Raw genomic sequence first — 11582 nt, 5'->3', positions numbered from 1 at the left:
ATATCTTACAAGACCAAGACATTACATCAACATCTTCAAGACATGATTCAATTTCCCTTCCATCAATAGAATATGTAGTTTTAGAAAATAACGCCATAACACCGTTATTAACAAAACCAATTTTATCAACGAGTTCATAATTAGTATCATCATCTTTTGTAATTTGCCCAGTAATTTCAATATATGCCTCAGCGGGCAAAAAATATCTACTTGTATCATGAACTTGTAAGTCAATTTTTTGCTTTTTTGTCCGGTGTGCGCTCAGTGTAAGAACAATGCTAAAAATCGCGCACAGACTCATCCTTTTTGACCGGTTCGTCCATGTCAAATGCTGTATCAGATACACGCTTAAACATTTTTATTATAATTACCATGGTTTAATATGAAGACCACTTCCTGCTATCAAACTCGAAGTTATATTTTTTTCTATCTCTTCACCAGCCCCTTGATTTATCAGAGCTGCTAGTTTTTGATTTGTGGCTTGATTTTACTAACGCTTGCAGGCATAACTTCAGTGCTTGACAATTTTAATAGTTGAACCACTTTTGGTCTGCATATTAATCGTATTAATCTGTCTCTGACTGACGAGAGGGCCTTACCAGTAGCGTCAACAATTGTACTAGGAGCTTTCTCACGAATACTATCCATGGCTTTCATTGATAATTGTTTTGCAATTGGGTCTACCTTTGGAGCTATCCTTTATAAACAATCCTTGAATAACATTACCGAATCCATCCCTGTAATATGTTGTGTAAACGGGATATCGTGAGTTTATTACTCTAACCATCCGTTTTCTGCGATGAGAGTCATGAACATACATCTTATTTGATAGTTATTAGTCTAATAATTAGTCACTGTGGTACCCATCTACGATTTCATCAAAAAGTCTTCAGTAAGTATTAATATCCATGATTCCACTTTGAAATAATCGTTGGCATATATCAGCTGCTTCATTAATTATTTCCGGAGAATTATTTCCAGCTCGTACTCCTCCTATAAGAGCTTCCAACCCTTGCACATCTCCGAGGATATTGTTAGGACAAGTAACAAGACCACTTCCAGTAAAACCACTTCCGGTTACGCCCGGGTCAGGTGATAGCTGTCTCCGTCTTCGTTTTTGTTTCTGTCCCCTTTCTTTTTGTTTCTGTTCTTGCATCATTCTATGATATTCGTTTACTCCTGATAAATATGTGGCATAAAATAGGTCTCGTTTGTTTATCTGATCAATATTTCGATTTATTTTAAACACCCAATTAATCCATGCATCACGACTTATATCTTTAACATATTCGGGTTTTAAAAAACTTGCTCTTGAATAATAACTTTTAGCAGCAAACTCACCAAAATCGACTATATCATCAGATTTAATTGGTTGAATTCTTTTTATTGCTTGTATACCGCTTTCAGTAAATTTCTCCATAAAAGCAATCCCTTTTTTTCCCTTTTTTGGTTCTTCACCAACAGCACCTTGAGATGTTTTTTCAAGTTGAGGTTGATCTATAGCTATCTTTGCAATTTGCTCAGCAGTCTGTTTTGATACTGGAAGAAGTTTTTCTTTAATGACCTCTGTAACCCCCTTGGTAGCTATTGTAACGGGTCTAAATAACTGTTCTGCGCTTTCTGCGAATTCAACTTGGAATTCTTGTCTTCCTTGTAGTTTTTCTTTGACAGCATCTCTCAGCGGAATATACTTTTCAATTGCTTCTAGTCGCTTTCGAGCTAATCTAGCAGAATATGGTTCTCCGACGTTTGCCATTATTGATATAATAATGATTTAATTAATAGTAGCAGAGAGGGTGCTGCCTCCAAATTGGCACCGACACGATCGCGTATTTTCCTTGCGATTTTTCGCGATCAGCGATAGGCTGGGTAAGTCAACAGGGTTGTCTCATACTAGATATCGTGATTTTTTTGCGATTTTCCAGGAAGGCTTATTTTGCGAAATGGAGAGTGAACCAATTAGAGGATGTTCGCCCCCTCTGCTGCTAACATAGTAAATTACCAAATCCAACAATCGACATAAGTTAATCTTGCATGTTAATAATTCGCTATACGCTACGCTATGATATGTTGATAATTCAGCTATACATGGATGATTCCATTTCTAATAAATAAAATGTACATAATAACGTATCAACCTTAAAATACCTACTTCTGAAAGTAATGGTCAAACAACAGACAGGCAGTTTCTGTGTCCAGAATCGGTCTATAGTCGTAATCTTACATAAATACGTATTGACATTAATCCAGGTGCTCTTACTACGAATTAACTATAAGAAAATATGTGTCTACGTGAAGCATGAAGCATCAGCAAATTTTCCCCACAAAGTGACGCAAGGATATCCCAGTCAAGGGTTTACCTTATTTGTCTTCCCATCAGGCTATGCCGAGTAGCAAGACAAATAATTTAACCCTACTACCGGGATTTCTTTTTCTTGGCACAAACACCGATATAGATTATATTTTTCACCAAATGTTTTCCAATTAAATTAAAACAACCTTGCACTTTTACAAGTTAGTTAGCAGATTCAAAATACAGTATTTCCATTAGGTACTAGTATTGCTCTCACTCTATATAAAGGTCATCAGGTTCTCTACTATTTTATGAAAATCTGTGTACTTATCTAAGTAGAGAATCTAGCTATATATGCCGCTCTTAGAAAAAGGGAAGAAAAAAAATTAAGAAAAAGGTTATAACGGACGCATTAGGAAAAGATTACTATGATGTCACAGGTTTACATTCGGGTCTCCGCTGTCACGGAATGGTGTAAAGGTTGTTAATTAAATACATTTACTCGGGTTTCGTTTCTTTTTCTCTGTACAACGATACCCGAGGGTGATTATAATATGGTCTATGTATTTCGAAATCGTGAGTACGATTCGTCCTGTGCCACACGTGCAAGGTGCCTTTGATAAAGAATAACGAAAATTCTAAAGGTATAAATACGTTACTACATGTAAAGGACCTTTACAATACTAATGGTTTTGTCAGCAAGCGGCCTGCTTAAAGGATTCGCACAACTCCAGCTGTAGGGGTAGGTAATGTTTTGGGTTTTAAGTGATAACTAGTGTATTACCATATTTGCCTTTGCATGTTTGTTATAGTTTTCTTTACATACCATAATGCGTGCATTTTTTATTCTTGTTGCGACCTAGTGCAGGACTTATATTGGTAATGTAAAGCTACATTTTTTAAAAGAATTGTTTACTATTGTCTTATCAAGCAGGGTTAGGTTACTATTGAACCTCTGTTTTGTAATTGCCATTATAATATAATCTTTTTAACTTACCATGTATAACGTCCTTACGTTATGTCTGTATCAAGTTTAGTACACTGTATCGGGTATATTTTCAGCTGAGTTTTTGATGGTAGGAATATCCGGGGTGTCCGGTGTTGTCAGAGGGTAGAAACGTCCGTGTGTCCGGTGCGTTTAAGGTGCCGGAGCGTCTAATGTCTAGCGTCCGGAATGTCAAGAGTGACTAAGGTGACCCAGCTGTAGAGCCGTCAAAGGACCAGGGGGACCGGAGGGTCTAATATTTCAAGTGATCATAGTATTCCGAGGGTCCGGAGTCTATATTGGTTGTGAAATTGATTCGGAGGAGCTGTGGAGCGGATATGGTGCACGGGTGACGGAGTGCATCTCCACACATGTATTTTTAGCTGTATGCTAATTTTGGGTTAGTAAGACCCAGTGTATTATTCAGGACTGGAAGGATAGATTGTATATCCGTTCTTGTTTAGTGACATAATTTCGCTACCTGAGCGAATACATTTTTTTTACTATGTGTAAACGCTTACATTGTTTACTATTTGAGTGAACTATATTCATCTTTCCATTATTGAATCATTTGTGAAATCATTTATCCTGTGTTTTAGGGTTACTGACCTAAATTTATTTGTACATTTTTTCATCTTTGAAACTGTGCGTTTTTTGTTAAATAAATCCAATATTTGGATTATAAATACGCACACATCTTCATCATCCACTACTCATATAAATCGCCACATTAAACCATATGTGTCGTCAAAACGTGTTCTGTTGTTAATCCGAAATATCCCACCCGGTTATCTTCTTACATCCGCTATAGTACAATGTGGTCAGTCTCGCCAAAGAAGATGCAATTATCCATTACCATATACACAATGGCGAATCAGTCCTGTGCAATAAGAGCATGTCCATAATAATAATACGGTCGATCGAAGGGTGTTCAATTTTTAATAACATGTATATCTCCGATGAAGTGTCAAAAAATGCGTGGAAAAGGAACATCTTATCTACGCGAGTAGATGTCATGTCAGTGACACAGGGGCTCGTATCGTTGCTTACATTCTACCTGTAATACACGTACTATACAGTAACTACACGACTTCTGTCCTTTCTCACGCGACCTATTTAAGAATAAACGCTGATATTTCAAGCTACATTTCACGTAGCGTAATAAATTTGGTACCGATGTTGAGCTCAGGCATGTGACTTTGTATGCGTATGAGAAGCTTAGCTTATTATCGTGTATTTCAGGAATGCCAGACCATTTTCCCACGCTACTGCTCCACATGGCCCTGATCGCGCCCGCCTAATATGCAAGAACGCGCTGCATGAGTAGTGTAGTGGGGCACCCTAGCGACAAGGGGACTTTACTGTTAAAATAGGAGGGGCTGTACCCTGGCGACAATAGGAATTTAACACGGAGAGCACAGAGGTTGTACTATGGCGACAAGGGGAATTTAACATGGGAGATACAGGACCGGCACTATAGCGACAAGGGGAATTTAACATGGGGAAATTTAACATGGATGGGTCTGTATAGGGACAAGGGAAATTAACATTACAGACTTCCTATAGCAATTATAACGACAAAATTTATAGCGACAAGGGAAATTGAACATGGGAAATGGATATAACACAGACAATAGACAAGACATTTAAAAAAAAAAATTAGGCAAGAAAGTCAATTTCTTTTCGAGGCATATGAATGGCCCTAAAAAGGTCCTTTGGATTTCTTCTTCTTCGATTTCCTCCATTTTTTCTACCCGTTCCTGACTTTCTCCATTATTATTTTCTTTCTCTTCTTTTCCTTGTCCGGCATCTATTCTGGGTGACCCATGGCTCTAAATTTCTCTTGGATCTTCATCCAGTTGTTATTCAGTCGGTCAAAGTCCAATTTCTTCTTTCTATTCTCTTCTTAATTTCTTAATTTTGACCATTTTTCTTTGATCTTCTTTACCTCTACCTCCATCACTTTTCTCATTGATTCCTCTCCTTTCTTCAGTCTGTCCAGACCCTTCTGCACATAACAACAACACACGGTCCCATACAACATATCTTCCAGAAAGCACCTGACTTTGCTTACATTGTCAAGTGCTTCCTTTAAGCTTCCCACTCTGACATAGGGGGATTCATCAAACCTCTCAACCTCTTTTCCTCCTCTTCTATCATCCCTTCTAATAGTTCTTTTGCTACGTTTAGGCTATTAGCATAGTCCAGGTACTCTCCTATCTTCCATTCTTTTTCTAGCCTCTCCACTATATAGATAGCATCCATTATCCAATAGTATATATGTACCAAGTTGTTAAACTCTGGCACAGCCACCATCTTCCTTGTCTTTATTCCGTAGAATGGCGCGAACGACGAACGCTATGAGTTCTTATATGTAAAGCACGGACGTGAAGGAAAACATCCCTACTTTTCTCTTCTCATATTATCTACTATCCACACACGTAAAGTAGCAAAAACATAACCATAATCTACTATCCACACAAGGTAAGCAGCTAAAAACAAACTCAAATCTACTATCCACACACGTTAATCAACAAAAACCACAACCCCAATATACTATCCACACACGGGAAGCAGCAAAAAACATTACCATAATCCACTTGGGTGCGACTTCTGGAAAACTTGCGTCGAATGGGCTTGTGTAAAGTGTAGGTAGCTTGTTCTTGTAACCATCGTTGCGTTTGAGGTAAACAGAGACTTTTCAGTCGAGTTTTGGCAGCACGATACAATTTTTGAACTCCTCCGTAACCGGCAGGATGCGATGGATCGTAGTAAATGCTGGCTCACACCTGTTCCATTTTTTTTGTTTGTTAATAAGTCACCCACTCTTCGCTGATGCTACTTTGAATGGGGTGAAAGGGTGGCTTGGAAACGGATTTATGTGTCCAATGGGCTACGGAAGTGGAAGTCGAAGCAACTGGCAGAGGTGGTAATGGAATGGCTTTGGTCTTCTTTTCTTTTTTCACTTCTGGTTTCCCTTCTTTCCTCTTCACTTCTGTCGAAGGAGGAGTGGACATCATCTTTTTAACCCAAGCTTTCATTTCTTCTCGTTGGGGTATGGGGGAAGGGGTCAACTAGGATGCTGCAATCGTACTAGAAATGGAAGCTGCTGACGGTGTTTGAAAAACTTCTCGTATCTCTTCTTCCTCAGGCCTTCGTGGGGTAGCGTCTCTGGTGACCCCTGGGGATGGTAGTGGTGGTGTGGGGGATGGGCTTTTCATCAAGGTCTTAAAATCTTTCAGAGTGGGTAGAGCTGTTTCGTCTAAAGCTTTCTGGTGAAAGAGTTGCAGTCGTTGCAGGAGTTGACCGTACTTTTGCTACTTTTCTGTTTCGGACAAATCGTGGCGATCCCTCAGTGACTGCATATCGTGTTGTAACTGGGACATCTCGGTCAAATTGGGATTGGGAGGTAAATGCGGGGTCCGCTGTTCTTGCCAACGATGGTATTCCATCCATCGTTTGTAAGGCACTAAAGCTAGTTTTCGTCCTTCCATTGGATGTCAAGGGTAACGTCTGAGATCTTGGGACTTCAAAAGTCCTTTTTATCTTGCTCCCACGAGGCCTCCCAACATGGTTCCCAAGACTCCTTTCAGCAAAGGTCCTAACAAGAGGGGTAAAATTCCTCCACGTTGAAGCAACATCTTCTTTTCACGAATGGGAATTTTCTTTTGAACCATTTGACGAAGAACGTGACGATGTTTGCATAAGCATTGTTTCTGGTGTTTGGACAAAGGGATCGTGCCTTTCAAAACGTTCAAACAACATTCGCACACGGTATCGATGACCATACTGGAGGCCGTTTGAAAGAGTTTTTTTCGCAGGGGTGGAGAAGCTTTGGACAGGACAGACAACATGTGCCCATGTTTGACGAAACGAGGAGGCAGTCCTTTCCTTGTCTTTCCTTGGGGTTTATAAGAGGAATGTTTTCTGGTGGGTGACTTCTTTCCTTGTTGGTTCCGGGACATTCACCAAAAATACACTAACGTCGATGTCTAAGCTCATGCCCTTTTATCTTTTTTTTTGGACTATCGCTTTGTCATCAAGGGGACAATGTGTTTTCCGAAATCGCCAAGGAATCCTCCCCTTTGGTGACTCCTCTTTTTCTTTGAACGACTGTATCTTTTCTTAGGGTAACGTCGATGCTTGGTTAAGCATTTTGTCGCATGACGAGCCTGTCTTTGTCTCTTTCTTTTTTGACGATAGTGACGGTGTGTATTTCTTTGCGGTGACATCATTATGGTTGTTGTTGTTGTTATAGAGTTTAACGCCATTTTCAGCACAAGATAGGCGGCCAGTATTAATGGTGGAGGAAGAACCCGGGAAAACCCCAGAAAGAACCACCGACCCACGAGAAGCTACCGGCAAGCTTTCCCACATATCCACATTTGCCGAGCCCGAGACTCGAACCCACGCAGACAGAGGTGAGATGGCAGTGATCCGTGACGGACAGCGCTTTAGACCACTCGGCCACTCGGGGCCCCCATCTTTTTGGGAGTTCAGGAGCACCAAAAAAATACTGATACCTCTATTTTGTCGCAGTCCTTTTTATACTGGAATGCGTCGCCACTGATTGTCTTTACGTCGTATCAACTTGAGGACCGGCAACATACGTCGTGCAGGGGTTCGCAACGGACTAAATCGAGTCAGTTCTTGATTGGACAAATCCAGTAAACTCTGTAACATGCCCGAACTCTCTTAAATTTTGATTTTGGGAGCAGGTACTTTGTGAGCAGCTGCCACTCCCACTAAAGAGGAGGGTCCCGCCACTGGAGAAGTTCTTGGAGACACGGGTCTCAATGGTGTCATCAACGGAGAAGTGGATGAACCTGAGGCTACCGGAGACGCGGTCACCCTTGTTGCAGGTCGTGGTTTGCGAATGTAAGGTTGAGTCCTGGCTGAAGTGCCTCTCTTGCGACAAGTTTTCTGTGGACTTTTCTTTTTCGGAGGACTTATGTTTCTTTTTCTGTGGGCTTTTCTTTTTAGGGGGTTGTGACCTGGTCTTGACACTGTTGATCTTATTCTTCTTCGGGCTTCGTTTGACTTTTTTCTTGGGGAGAACTTTGGGAGCATTAGGATCCCATCTTAAGAGGGAGCGAATGATGACACCTCCTAGAGTACCGCTACCTCCAGGTTTCAAAATGATTTGCTTTTTGGTTTGAGTGTCGATGCGGGGATCGGCCAGTTGGGTCAAAGCTACTTTGTTCCGATCAGAAAAGCGTTTGGTTTGATGAGGAATCTGAATGATGCCTTGCAGTAATCGACCTGTTGTCACCGTGAACCATCGTAAGACTTCTCTGAGACTGGCTTCTAAGACACGAGCACGTATTTGTGGATTTTTTTCGCGACTGATGCCATACAAGGCACGAATCAATTTGACGGGATGATGAGACTGAAGGGACGTCATGTTCAGACTGTGTGAGACAGACGAAAAGTGACTGAGGTTTTTATAGATTTTCTTGGGTCAAGTCATGGACGGAGACGTGTACAGGACAGGCCCTCCGTTTTCACACCAGTGGTGAAACAAATGGGTACGAAATTGCAAATAATCTGGGGTAGTAGGTTTCAAATCGACAAGTAAATAGGCGTGTGGAGTTTGAGTGGCATCGTCGTACGCCTGAGTCAGCCAAGGCGTTCCTAACTGTTTGGCTAAGACTTGCACTTGCGATTTATCTCGAGGGCTTTTAAACAAGACCACGTAATGAGCATTGAGACTGAGGGTGCGATGGGCTTTACTTTGTTGAAACAAATTTTGAGTGATGTAAATGACACTGGCATTACGATGATGCCCTTTGTGCGTAAACCACAGTTTAATTTCTTCTTCGTCTTCTCCTAACAGATCGTCGAAAATGACTAAATGGGTTTGACGTAAGTCAAGACACAATTCCGTCGTCTTCGTTAGGAATGCCTTCCACAAACACTATGGAATCGCCTTGACTTTCTCGCAAGAGGCTGTACGCCGATTGCCACTCTTCGATACGTTGAGGTGGACGATCGATCAAATGATGTTTATGTTCAATCAAACGTTTGACAAATTCGGTTTTGCCTGAACCGCTAGGTCCAGCAATGATCATGTTAAAGGGATGGCGAAGATACAAAGCCTCCCAAATGTCATGGATCTAAGTGTTCGTCTACGACTTTGAAAGTGGAGGAAGAGGGAGCAGAGACAACTTAGGTAGCAATAGTGTCAGAAATGTCACTTGTGACACGAAAACAGGCAAGACAATAGTTTTTATACTTTTTGCAGGACACGTATATTGATGTTTTAAAAATGAACACGAAAGACTAAAATACATAAAAGCCAAAGTCTTAAGTACAACGATAAAATGCACATGAAAACGAAACGTGGAATAGAAATAAGTTTCTGTACAACATGTTTTGGGTAATGTTCTGTCAAGTTCAAAAGGGGGGTAATGTCACACAAGTGTCCTCCCGAAAGGGTCTTTCAGGAATGTCTATGACAGTCCTGTCCTGGGTGACGGGTTCTTCTGGTACTGTCACCAACACAGGTTAAAAAGTGACTTTTTTCGTTGGACGCTGAAAGGAAGGATCACAACTCTCGAGCATAATGGGCCACTTCTTGGGTCCAAGCCTCAAAACCCCATTTTTTCCAGGCACGTACATCTGTCCAATGGGGGTGTAAGTCACAAGCTACACACACATCGTCATACACGTCTTCGGTAGCTAAAAGTTGACGAATCTTTTTTTCCCGTAGAGGTCGAGAAGTATCCAGATGAAAACGCAAGGCTTTGAGTAAAATGAGTCTCTCGTCAACATTTAAGGCCATTCGGGTGGTAAGTACTGGTATGATCCACGGTTTGAATACTGTCATTGAGTTCCTTCCACGGAATCTGTTCAATCACTTGTGATAAAAGCCGTGGCATGGCAGCCTGTTTTTATACTCTCTTTTTTTCGGATGCAATAAATATACTTTCTAGCCAGAGATCTTCGTTCTCCAGTAGGAAATTTAAATGTTGCATACTGTAACCTACAGTCCAGAGTTCGTTTAGAAGTTTCCTCTTCCACTAAGCAGATTCCACGTAAAAGATGTTGGTAATCCTTTAACTCTTCTTCCTCAATTCGTTGCACTAGGTGAATCTCGAAGTAACCAAAATCATGAACATATCGATCATTTGCGATCTCAAAGTTTTGAACAATGTCTGACCACTGGAACAATTTCTTACGAATCAGTTCTCTTATACCATTCAGGTACCAGTGGTTCAAACACCGGTGACGTAACGGATGCAATTGTTCTTTACGGTTGACTTGTATTTTGACCAGTTCTCGGTAAAGGCGTTCTCTCAACTCCACAGGCAAGCCACGGATGTTCTCTTGTAAAGTATCCATGAATAGGTCATACTAAATCCTCTTTTGTCTGACAGAAGAAATGTACTGTCTACACAGGCATGATTTTACTTCAGTGTCGAATCTAAATTGTTTAGTCACTAATTTGCACATAACACTTCGTTCAGAAGTTTTCTCTTTCACTAAGTTGACGCTGTGTAAAAGATTTTGGTAATCCACTAACTCTTCCTCTGGAATTCGATGCAGTAAGTTTACAATGTAGTACATAGAATCATCAACAAGAAACCAATCCTTTTTAAAACCAAGGGGTAGTTGATGAATGGCTGACCAATGAAACACTTTCAACTGAATCAGTCCTTGTATTGCTTTCAGGTACCAGTGGTTCAAACACCGGTGACGTAACGGATGCAATTGTTCTTTACGTTTGACTTGTATTTTGACCAGTTCTCGGTAAATGCGTTCTCTCAACTCTACAGGCAAACCACGAATGTTCTCTTGTAAAGTATCCATGAATACGTCATACTAAAAAAAAAACTTTTTTTGTCGGAGACAATAAGTGTACTGTCTGGTCAGAAATGGTTTTGCTCCAGTAGCAAATCTAAATCGTTCAGTCACTAACTTGCACATCACAGCTCCTTTCGAAGTTTCCTCTTTCACTAAGGTGACATTCTGTAAAAGATCTTAGTATTCCTTTAACTCTTCTTCTTCTGAAATTTGTTGCAGTAAATCTACCTTGTAGCAAATAGAATCATCAGTAACAAAATAATCCTTTGAACGACGGAATAGTTGATGAAGGTCTATCCAATGAAACACTTTCAACTGAATCAGTCCTCTTATAGCATTCAGGTACCAGTGCCTCAAATACCGGTGACGTAACGGATGCAATTGTTCTTTACGTTTGACTTGTATTTTGTCCAGTTCTCGGTAAATGCGTTCTCTCAACTCCACAGGCAAACCACGAATGTTCTCTTGTAAACTATCCATTCAGAGATTACTGATATC

The sequence above is a fragment of the Sinohyriopsis cumingii genome, chromosome 19, assembly GCF_028554795.1.
Source record: "Sinohyriopsis cumingii isolate HCF-2022 chromosome 19, ASM2855479v2, whole genome shotgun sequence".
NCBI classification, from domain to species: domain Eukaryota; kingdom Metazoa; phylum Mollusca; class Bivalvia; order Unionida; family Unionidae; genus Sinohyriopsis; species Sinohyriopsis cumingii.
This window is presented reverse-complemented; position numbering follows the sequence as displayed.